Source organism: Podarcis muralis, chromosome 6, assembly GCF_964188315.1.
Source record: "Podarcis muralis chromosome 6, rPodMur119.hap1.1, whole genome shotgun sequence".
NCBI classification, from domain to species: Eukaryota; Metazoa; Chordata; class Lepidosauria; order Squamata; family Lacertidae; genus Podarcis; species Podarcis muralis.
Genome location: NC_135660.1, coordinates 42,454,706 through 42,464,237, shown reverse-complemented (window position 1 = coordinate 42,464,237; position 9,532 = coordinate 42,454,706).

The window sequence follows — 9,532 nt, the reverse complement described above, 5'->3', positions numbered from 1 at the left end:
GAATAACATTAAAAGCACAAGTTGTTCCCTGAACTATTTCCTTGGAGATTGGTGCCATGCATCACTCAAGCCATACAAGCTAGGAGATTTTTTATGTAGTCATTGCTTTGCATGGAGAATAAGATACCATTCAGAAGATCCTGGCAAGTTTACCAGCTGATTTCAATCTAGGCTGCTGTATTCTGTACTTTGTGGGTTCTGCAGGGGGCATCTTTGCATTGGTTCCATCTCCCCCTAGGGAGCTGTGCTAGGTCATGTTCTCAGCAAGAGAGTGTCTACTTACCCCCTGCTTGTATACATATGGTTGCTCACTTCCTTGAAATGACACTGCAGAGAGGGTTTAGAAGACATAATCTGCACCATCAACTGGAATCTATTAGGGAAGTTTTTAGACCAAGGCATAAAATCCCCCATAGACTTTATTTTATCTATACACTATCCTGCAGCTTGGGAAGATACACAGTAAACATAGACTTCCAGCTACACAGCTAATTTTTCAACAGCTCCGAGCAGCTTTTTCAGGATGCAGTTTTAGAGGTAAAAAATTTCCCTGATGATTGCAAACACAGTCACAGTCTATTTGCAAACTCCGTGTCAGTTGCCAGCAACTAGGATGCAGGCTTGCTTTTGGGCAAGTTCCTCCTCACTATCACTACATGGCGTAATGTTTGTGAATCCATTCTTGAAATAGGTGGTGCCCTCTGGTGCCTGGACTGAGAATTCAGGAACCCGCAGTATCAAAGTAGAAGTGGGATCTCTAGAAAAAGGTTGCAATTTGGAGTGCTCCAGCTCAGGGAGCCAGTCAGACACACTCTTCCAGACACTATGCCATTTCCTCTGCCCCCCCCCCTACCTTCAGTCAGCCAGCACTGAGTATACTCAGTCCTCATTGGACACAGCATCTGCTAGCATTTCTACGTACAGTCGTATCTTGGTTTTTGAACAGCCTAGTTCTCGAACGTTTTGGCTCCCGAACAGTTGAAACCCGGAAGTGACTGTTCCTGTTTCCAAACGTTCTTTTGAAAGCCAAACGTCCTACAGGGCTTCTGCAGCCAATGAGAAGCTGCGCTTTGGTTTTCGAACGCTTTGGAAGTCGAACGGACTTCCAGAACGGATTCTGTTTGACTTCTGAGGTACGACTGTATTTGACACATGCTTTTCCCGCTTATCCTGCACCACAGAAACAGATGTAACAAAGGTGGTAGACATGTTTGCATTGAAAGTGTGGAAATCCTTTCTTACACTCATGAGGCTGTTCTTCAAGGGGTGGTTTTTTTTCCTGGGGAGGAAGCAGTCTTAGGGTTGCAGAATCGCTGCAGCTGGCACCAACTCCCATTCTCCTGCTTAGCAGCAAGTACACTACATGATACTTCAGTATTAGCAGATAGGATACAAGGGAATCCATGAGAGAGTGCCATATCTGCTACAACTTGCCTGATCAATCATGTCATCAGACAATTTGGTGTGGAAGCTGCAACTTGGGGCCTGTAAGAGAGCGAGTGCCTCTGGCTTTCTTAGGCGCGGTATTTAGTATATCTTCCCGTGATGACTGCGAGATTCTCTTAATGTGTGCCCTCTGGTTCTCTCAGACTATTAGTACATTCTGTCTCTTATAATTTTGGCAAGCTGATTTTCCTCTAACCTCAAAATAAAGAGTCTTTCCAGGAAACAAGTGCCTCTGAAGCAGAATCCATCCTTGGGAGCAGCCTTCCTCAATACGGTGCTTTCCAGACATCTTGGGCTCCAGCTCCCATCAGCCCAGGCAATTGGCCAGGCACCCTGGAGCTGATAGGAGTTGCCTTCCAGATGTTCCGAACCCATGTGGTGAAGGTTTCTCTGAAGCCAGACAGAAAAAGCCATCGGGTGCTGCTGTTTCTTCAGCTCCTCCTTGCAGTGCCTGTTAAGAAACCACACATTTGTCTAGACTTAATACTAATAAGCAGTTTGATAATACAATGTAAAGTCCGTATGTCCCATCTGCTTGCTCTCTACATGTTTGCTCCACAAACTCCTCACTTACTTAAGAACAGAGTCCTCATTCCTGATCCTATGCCCTGGCACCTCTGCTTTTTAATTTGGCCTGGCTACCAGCTCTATGTTTTTCCTAGATCTCCTGCAGCATGGGCTCTCGGCTAGGGCACATTTACCTGAAATTCACAAGGTGGAAATGCTTTAAAGACAACAAACCTGGAATTCAAGTCTCAATTGGACACTTGTCATTGGGGGTCTGCACGATGGAGAAATATGGCTAATTATGTGCCTGGAGCATTGTTCCTCTTGCAGGATTGCACTTGTTTCCCTTTGTTGTTCGTGGTGTGAACTTTGCCACTTCCAAAGGTCCAAGGCACTGCTTAAAAATTGTAGCGAGTATGAAAGGGAGTGTAAAACAGCAGTTAATCAGTAATGCAACTTGGGGTGAAAAGGTTTGAGTAAGCCAGTATAGGACTTTAAAGCTGAAACTTTAAAGCATGAGGCTGAAGCTGGTTCCTAGTTTCTTATCTGAAGTTCCTTCTCCATTTTACAGTTCAGAGGTACAGATGCAACACGAATCTTAAAAAGAACTATATGCCAGAACAAGAATCTCACTGTCTCACACTATATGTCTGTGCCATTGTAGCTGTACCCTAGACATGCCCTGATGACATTTTTTCACCCAAAGCTTCATTGTTGTGTGAAAGGACTTGTTAGGGGAAAACTGGTTCCTGGGTTGGTTGGTTGGTTGGTTGGTTGGTTTTTGCTACAATGCATAAATTACTTGCTGGCTGAAATTAAACAATTTGGGCGGACCAAGTGTTTTTGGTAGTAAATCTCTTCTTAGATGCTGACCTGGAAGGCATTGCGGCTGATATAATCTCTTACCAAATCAAATATAAAAAACCCAAAGCTTTAGGATACAGTGCTGTGTTAGCTTGCAGGGGATACAGCAACTTTTCAACAGTTCAGTTGCACTGACATGTGCTTCTTCAGTTTTGTTGTTCTGAGACAGTGCTGGAGAGCAAGAGAAGCGGCTGTTTCTGTGAAGGTACGAAATCTGCCCAGAGAACCTCAAGTCGGGAGGCACCATACAGATGTCAGAAATAAAATCCGCCTTCCAAGCTTTGCTTTGATGTCCGTGTAACTGAGAATAACCTAGTTGCCTAAACCCAGTATGTATCCATCAATTTCAAAGTGCCATGGAAATTATGATGTGCTTTTAGATACTCTGTAAGCTGCTTAGGATGTAACTTTCTGAGAAAAATGAGGTAGACACCTATGATGTTAACAGGCATCCTGCTGTGAAGCTCTGAGGCCTTCCGAACAGAGGAAGATGTGGCCCAGCCAGGAGTTCAACAGGTAGCAATTTTAAAGTCAGCTTGTCATTGTACAGATATTTCAATGTTCAAGCCTCTCATTTACATGTCATCACAAATGCTGATTGAATAACCTGCATTTGAGCACTCAAGCTTTAAATAGGTTTTAGGCGATCCCTTGTCGCAGGCTCTGTGTTGTGAAGCCGGCGTGGGCTCACCCTTCCTCACCCCACTCAGTGTTGGGCCCACTTCATCCTTGCTGCCATTATCACCAGCTGCTCCCTTGCCACAGAGTGGGCTGCCAAACGAGAAGGTGGCAGCTGAATCCTTCCGTCTAAGACAGAAGGAAAGGGCAAGACAGCCAGAGGCAGCAGTAGGTGCAGCAGGTGGCTTGTGATTGGGTCCTTGTACTGAAATGCATCTTGACAGGCAGGGGGGGGGCCAGCTTGAAAAATATATTGGGGGGGCCCAGGTAAGCCCTGCACCTCATGATCATACACGATGCAGTGTATGCACACTATCTGAATAGCAATGCCCAACAACTTTTTTGGGGGGGTGGCAGCCCTCTCAAAGATTTGACTGGGGGGCAACGCCCCCTCAGCCCCTAGGGGTTGGCTCCTATGTTGACAGGTGCCCAAGCATGCTAACCTGGGATGCTGAATTTAGCCACCCCAAATTGTATATTCATATCACTAGAAGGTTGCCCTGTGTGAAGTACAGTCATACCTTGGGTTACAGACGCTTCAGGTTGTGGTTGTTGTTGTTTTTTTTTTTGGGTTACGGACTGCCGAAACCCAGAAGTACCGGAATGGGTTGCTTCCAGGTTTCAGTGGTCGTGCATGTGCAGAAGCGCTAAATCGTGCTTTGCGCATGCGCAGAAGCGCCGGATCGCAACCTGCGCGTGCACAGACATGCCGCTGTGGGTTGCAGACACTGTAGGTTTCAAACGTGCATCCCACACAGATCACGTTCGCAACCCGAGCGTCCACTGTATATATCACTTTGGCTCAACATATTTTCAGGTGTTGTATCCCTGTGCTCTTCAGTTCACAGCTCAGTACTTCCAAATAACTCAAATGATCCCAGACCATAACATAAATACCAAAAGAACAACTTTCTCTTTTCTGTTTTTAACAGTATTGAGGTCTGGTTTGGAAGTTTGGTTTTGGCATAACACTCTCCCAATACGGTGCCCAAGGAGTGTTTGTGTGTTCAGCATGAGCACTGCAAGTTGAAAATGAGCTTGTGCAACTCACTGTTACTGTTTCAACCATGACTGAGTGTATTCTGCTATTCTTATACTCATTGTTTTATTTATTTATTTATTTATTTATTTATTTATTTAAAACATTTGTACATAACCTCCCACAAAGCTTTGAGGCGATGTTCAACAATATGAACATATCCATTCCAATACAGGACAAAAATGCAATTGAAGAACCAGAGCAGAGTTAAAATTATTCAAAAGTCACCTAACATAATTGATGTGTACACTCATCTAAGCTCAGTGACAAAGTGGCTTCATGGTGCTACCTCTGTGCTTATGTTTTAGAACTGCAGTACGGGCAACTCCCATTTATGCACATTCAAGACACGTGCAACGGCGCATGCATGCCTCGCTGCGAACTTGGAAATGGCACAAAGGGGCAAAAATGGCCCTAAGAAGCATGTAAACTGCAAAACAGCACAAAAACAGTGCTTAGCAATCCCACAAGCCATTGCAAGTGCAGGAGCCCTTGCACCAACCTTTTGAGGCCTGTGGAGAGTTGGAGTTTGAGCAAGAAGGTTTGATGGGAGCGATTGTGGTGTTTGCATTGTTTTTCAATGGTGCTCCCAATATATGTGATTTCACTTAAATGTGCAGTGTCTCAAAACATAAGCCCCGCGTAAATGGGGAGTTGTCAATACTCAGGTTTGCAGCAAAATTGTTCTCTGCTGTCATGGGGCACCACACTGAGGTGGTTATGCTCTTGAACTCAAATGTCAAAACCTTTGCTCACTTCTCCATTACTGGCTTTTTTGCTATGCTATTGGTATTTAATGAGGGACAACAGATACCTTCAGTATGGTGTCCTAGATCTAGGGCACATGGGGAAGATGCTTTGATATTTCTGCCATTGGCCAGAGAACACAAGGCTATTGGAAGGTTATATCTTGTCCCTTCTGGGAAGACTAGTGGCAAGAAGGAAGACCTGACTGACCATGGTCACTTGGCAGAGAACAGAAGGGAGCTCGCTTCTTTCCTTTCTGCCAGAAGGAACTCTGCTCCATTTGTCCTTGAATGGCACAAGCAAGGGAATAGCATATTCAGCATGCCGATCATAGGAGCCCCAAACATCTAGTGAGCAACTTGGCTGGAGATGCCATTAAATATGAAGAGGAAGCAGAAGAAATTGGAGCTATAATACTGATGTGTATTTTTCACTTCCCCAGCTGTCAAAGGGTAATGCTATCAGGGTTTTAGCTTTCTTTTGCAGGGGAGGCTGATGGTATTATTGTAATATTTGATATAGTTATGCAAGCAGTTACATGTGGAGGTAAGCAGTCCATAGTCATAGAAGGCAGTAGATTCACTGTCCCACATCATCACCCCAGAGAGATGTGCCTCTACCCCCAAGGTGCTTTCCAGCCTCCAGTTAACCTCTCTTTCTTTGATTCCATCACTGTCTCATGCTCTGCCTCTTTCTCGCTGCTCTTTAAACCACAGTTTTCCCACCCACAAACTTTAAGACCCATGCTTAGCTGGGGAGGGATTAGTCATCCTCCAAAAACTGCTTTAAAAAATATATATTGAGGGATGATCAAGAAACCATCCTCTAACCATTAGTTCTCCTTAGGGAAACATTGGTCACCATGCCTGAACCATTAGTCAACAATCTACTTCACGAAATATATGTGTGGCATTGCTTTGCTGAAAATACAAAATACAATACTAAAATACAAAATAGAAATTAAAAATAATAAATAATAAACAAACAACAACATTGTGGCACCTTGAAGACAAATTTATTATCACATAAAGTTTTGTGGACTAAAATCCACTTCATACAAAAATGTTCATATGGGTGAAATACTTCATATGGGTGCTGCCACTCTTTCTGGGTGACTGATAGCCACTGGATAAAGAAATGCAGACTACCTCAAGTATATTATTTGATATGAACTCTCTGCTCTCTTTAAAGAGAGCGCATGTGAAAACCTGAAAAGCAAGTTTGGACATTACATTAATTTATTGAGTCTACAACACTGACCAAATTAAGGATGTTCATCTTAGGAGGGACTCTACTTTGTCAGATTTGATGATGGAACAAATTTGGAAAGAGGTTTGAAGTAGTTCTCGGGCAGAGATCTTTCCTAACCCTTGATATATGAATGTGGGTTTTTAAAATGGAAGATGCCAATGATTAAACCTGGGATGTTCTACATACAAAAATGCCTTCAATCACTGAGATATGTCCCCTTTGCAATGGGGAAAGCCTATGTCATCTGATATGAAGTTAACAGATGCAGTAACAATCCTAACCAATAATACAATCCTATGCATGCTTATGTGAAAGTAAGTGGCACTATGTTGAATGGGGGCTTCCTCCCTTGTGTGACTGCAGCCCTATTTTTTTCTAGAACAGGGATCTGGGGTTTTTTAATATGAAAGTTTATATTTTATCTTATGGTTATGAGGTACAATTTCAATTTGTGCAAAACAAAAATTGTTGCATCACCCTAACCATGGCTGGGGAAGCTATGCTCCCCCAGTTATTGCTGAACTCAGACTTCCATCAGCCCCAGCCAGCACAATGTTCATAGGAGTTTCAGTCCAGCAAGATCTGGAGGGCCATAGCTTTCCCGTCCCTGCCCTACAACTTGCTTCTCATAATTATGTGGTGATGTTGGTGGGGCATTCCAGCTAGATGGGTGGGGTAATAATAATAATAATAATAATAAATTATAGCAAATGATACTGTTCCTTCTGATACAAGTGTGCCAAAAATGCCAACTATCTTTATGGAATCTGAAATCAGGAGATGAAGGGAATTTGTATGCCACCTTTCAGGAAAACCCTCCTAAGGTTGTTCACATTAAAACAGAAAATAAAAACAGAAATACTGAATCAGTGCAGGACAAACTTGGTGAAACTGGATCTCCGTGTGTGGATCCTTAAATACTTTAACTATTCATTGTATGCACACAATTGGCCTCAGCTGCAAAGCCTTTCATGAACAGCAAGAGAAGCGTATTTCTACAACCTCAGCATAGAATACTAGAATTGAAGAGGGTCCTCTATCCCAACCTCCTGCAGTGCAGGAATCTTTAGCCCAACATGGAACCCACAACCCTGCAATTAAGAGCCTCATGATCTACTGACTGAGTTATCTCAGCAGCCATCAACTTTCACGTAGCTTATGGCAGCATTATATTTGCTGGCTGACCAGTTTATTTGTTCAGTGGGTTGTGAGTTCATAGGATGGGTAGGTAGGTAGTTACGGTTAGGAGATGGTTGATAGTTGACTTGAGAACCTGGGTTTTTGCATGAGTAATCCACTGTCAGCACTTGGGAGAAGATGGCACATCTCCAGCTAAGAAGACAGATATTTGTGCTTGAGTAAGTGAAAGAGATGCAGCAGAAAAATTAGCTTGGGGCTGCAATGCAATTGCTGCCTCAGGGGTTTCTCTGCTCTATGGGGAATCTTCTGCCTTATGTGTGTCTGTCTGCTACTTATGCTCTGCTTGTATATTTGTAATTAAAACACTATTTTGAAAACACCTTAGGTTTTTTTAGCTCTCTCTCTTCAAAAGGAACTAAATATGTTAGTGCTGTTCCTGGAATTCCTCACTACTCAGGAAAGTGGGAAATATTTAAACAACAGGCTTTTGAACAACTGTATAGTGTGCAGACCAATATAAAAGGAGTGGGGCTAAAAATGTGAATGTGGTTCCTACATATCAGCTTTATCAGTGGTGGGGAACCTCCAGCCCATGGACCTAATTATGCCTTCCAGGCCTCTATATTTGGTCCGAGTATTTGGCCCAAACCATGCCCACCTGTCCATTTTCTGGTGTCCTATGTGGCTCAGGTAAACTTGGGGGGTCAAATTCAAAATGATTTTTTCTTTCCAGCTATTAGTAGTTTGGTGTGTGTGTGTGTGTGGCCTTTTCTGTTGCTGCAAAAAGAGCAGAATTATAGCTGGAAAGGAGGAAGCAGGATTACAAGTTTATTGGGTTTAAATGCGCAATGTCAGCATGGCATCGGTATGGTGAGTTTGTTGCCACCATAAACATGGCTCACAATGGTTAACGCTTTGAGAGATTGCTGCGGCAAGGGGATGTGAGAATATGAAAGACATTGTTGCTAAACCTGATGAAGACACCATGACATCCGTGATATCCAAGAGAGAGGTGATTTCCAGCAACTGGTATACAGAGGCATCCTGCACCTAGCCATGACAGTTATGCTCCAACACTGGCACAGGCAGCATGCCTCTTTGTACCAGTTGCTGGGCATTGCAACTGGTGAGGATCCTGTGGGACTTAGGTCCCACTTGCAAGCTTATCATCAACATCTGGGAGAACAGGCTGCTGGGGTAGTAGGCTGGCCTTTGGTATGATCCAGCAGAGCTTTTTACACCATGGTTTTTGTTTTTACTAGGAATGCTGACTTTTACAGCTTTTTATAAAGGTCCTTGATATAAAACACAAATTCTTCTCATGTCAGATTTCTCTCTTTTAATAGCAGAACCACCGCCAGATTTACTCGGCGGCAGCGGCAAGTCTCTCCCCGGGTTTCACTAGGACGGACTCCCTGTGTTAAGTGCGATTAGGACGGCAGCCTAGATGTTGCCAACCCGAGCATTACTGCACGGAGGGCTGGATCCCGTGTTACTCATGCGTAGGGCAGACTCGCTGGCATCAGTGGGGTTGAAGACACAGCCATGGATACCCTGGATCCGCCCCGTGAACTAGGCTCCACGCGCACCTCCGCTCTCTGCTTCTCCTCGTTTCCTCTCTGCGCCCCCGGAGCCCAGGGGTCCCCCAGAGGATCCGGCGCGCGGACCAGGAGGAGCCCTTTCCCCCGGTTCCTGCTGCGCCTTCCACCGTTGCCATGGCCAACCGTCCGCGCCTCCCTGCCCCCCCCCCCGCCGCATTTCCGCGCGCGGCCAGGTTTGGGCGGTAGCTGCGCCCGCGGTGGCCCCCCGCCTCCGCGTGGCCGTGCGCGATGACGTGCGCGTGACGCAAACGGCGGGCGT